Source organism: Octopus bimaculoides, chromosome 2 (genome assembly GCF_001194135.2).
Source record: "Octopus bimaculoides isolate UCB-OBI-ISO-001 chromosome 2, ASM119413v2, whole genome shotgun sequence".
NCBI lineage: Eukaryota > Metazoa > Mollusca > Cephalopoda > Octopoda > Octopodidae > Octopus > Octopus bimaculoides.
This window is the reverse complement of record NC_068982.1, coordinates 91,055,055-91,057,429: the sequence shown is the minus strand read 5'-3', so window position 1 is coordinate 91,057,429 and position 2,375 is coordinate 91,055,055. Positions and strand designations below refer to the sequence as shown.

At 37.1% G+C, this 2,375-nt stretch overlaps 1 protein-coding gene across 2 annotated transcripts in view; it reads right to left on the bottom strand.

Annotated features, from left to right (window-relative positions):
- The window catches only part of LOC106870625 (uncharacterized), a 166,583-nt gene that overhangs the window by 146,721 nt on the left and 17,487 nt on the right, over window positions 1-2,375 (bottom strand). Inside the window, exon 1 of one of the 2 annotated variants that reach the window (XM_052978431.1) lies at window positions 828-850. The exons of the other annotated variant lie outside the window; for it this stretch is intronic. The gene's annotated coding sequence lies outside the window, so the exon portion shown is untranslated. Of the gene's footprint in view, window positions 1-827; window positions 851-2,375 lie in introns of those variants that run through there. 2 annotated transcript variants of the gene reach the window in all.

Sequence of the window (2,375 nt, the reverse complement as noted above, 5' to 3'; positions counted from 1 at the left end):
CCTTCCTTTCCCCCTTCCAAAAAGAAAAGCTCTACATTGTATTTGTCCCATCTTCGTTGAGCCCTGTGTGGCTAATAAAAGAAATGTATCTATCTATCTATCTATCTATCTATCTATCTATCTATCTATCTATCTATCTATCTATCTATCTATCTGTCTGTATGTCTATTTGTCTGTTTGTCTGTTCCTCTGTCTGTCTGCCTGTCCATCCATCTATCTATCTATCAATATATTCACATAAAAATATACTGGTACACATGCAGCATACACACAGACACACACACGCACATGCAGGCGCGCGCGTACACAAACACACGCAATTACGTACGTATGTGTGTGCGAATCTATGTCTAATATGTATGTATGTATGTATGTATATACTTTTGAATTAATTAATATACATACATATACAAAGCGATAGTATTTTGTCAACTTGATGTGACAGTCCCTTGAAAGGGAAGAATGCTATTGTTTCAAGAGACTGTCACATTAAGTTGACAACATACTATCACTTTATTGTGCCGCTACTGCATAAATCTCCGAGAGATTTAGAAATACATATATACATACATACAAACACACACACACGCACACACGCACACGTACATATGTGTGTGCGAATCTATCTCTAATATGTATGTATGCATATATATTTTTGAATTCATATGCATACATATATACATGCATACACGCACATACACACATTCATACGCATATATATATATGTATATAAGCCGTGCGCCTCCAATGTAATCACAAAGAAGCAGGAGATTAGAATAGCAAACTATAGATAAACCGTTAAAGGAAGTAACAAGAAAAAAACCTACCGTATCTTTCCTATGGAGGTCAATGTTGAATGCAAGTATGGCACATGAAAACCGGATGAAAGAAGAGAGAGGGTAAGAGTGAGAGTGATGAAAGAGAGGGAGAGTGAGAGTGAGAAATAAATAGATAGAGAGAGAGAGAAAAGAGAAAGAGAGAGATAGAGAGAGAGAGAGAGAGATAGAGAGAGAGAGATAGAGAGAGAGAAGGAGATGGAACTTGACATTCATATTTCCCCACATCATTTAGGGATGCTTACATTATATACTGTTCATTATTCTTTGAAGGTGGTATATGATATGAGAGATATTTGGCTGTTGTTTCTAGGAAGCCCGTCGATCACATAAAAGGTCTCACATGGCTCAACAAGGAAATAATTGTTACTATAATAATGTGAGAGCTTACTTCTAATTCCACAATTCTTAAGTACTGAAACCACTGTATTGTCAAATCTATCGATATAAAGATGAAACAGATAAAACAAATTATTATAAGCAACAGTTCTACCCAAAGACTGCGACTTTGGTTTTATGCATATTTACGTATTCATTATAGATATTTCCCCTCAAATTCTTCCGTTTTGAATTGCCTTCTCTAGTTTCAGCCAAAGTTTATTTACAGGATGAAGGAGAGCAGTGTTCATAACCTTTGTAAGCCCTCCTAGAGTGATGTGGTTGATGCCCATCCTGAACACCTGCCGACAATGTATGCAGGAAAAGCGTGGGCGAGGATGGAAGTGGAGATCAGGTGTGAAAGTTTTCAGCAAAGTGAACTCTGCACCCTGGTTTATCAACCTCCATCTGGTACCCAAGGACCAGGTGGAGGAAGAAAGATGGAAAATAGGCACAAGTAAAAATAGAGATTTTTTTCTCTCGGAATATGAAGAAGCAAGTAATGTGAATAAGAGACTAAAACTCTTAACAGTTCAATAATTAGACACAGAAAAGAGCTGGAAAACATATATGGTTATAAGCACAAATATTTAAGTGTATGTATGCATGCGACTAAGGATTCCGAATTCCTCATGCATTTTTCTATCATTTAAACCTAAGGAAAGTATACTTTAATTTAAAATTAAAAAAATTATATTAATTGAAGATGAATATTTACATTATTGCCCCCGTTGGGGTCGCAGATATTTTGATGTAACTTTTTTCTAATGAACAAAATCTCAAACTATTTATGCCAAAGTGTAGCTGAGAAGGTGTCCTCTTTAAAACTATTAACAGTTTGCAATTTAGTTGAGAACTGAATTAGTGGTGAAGCTTGGAAGCTGCTTGGCTTAGTGGTTAGAGAGACGGACTCACGATCGTAAGGTTATGGCTTCGATTCTTGGGCCAGGCAATGCATCCTGGTTTAAAAGAAAAAAACACATAGCTTCATATCGAACAAGTCTACCCAGCTGGCAAAAATGTGAAATCTTGCGACGGACTGGCGGGGAGTATACACGCCACAGCATTTCGGCCTCATCAGCCTATAGCTCGGAAAGGACCTTTACTCATTTATTTACTCATTTACTTGTTTTAGTCATTTGACTGTGGCCATGCTGGAGC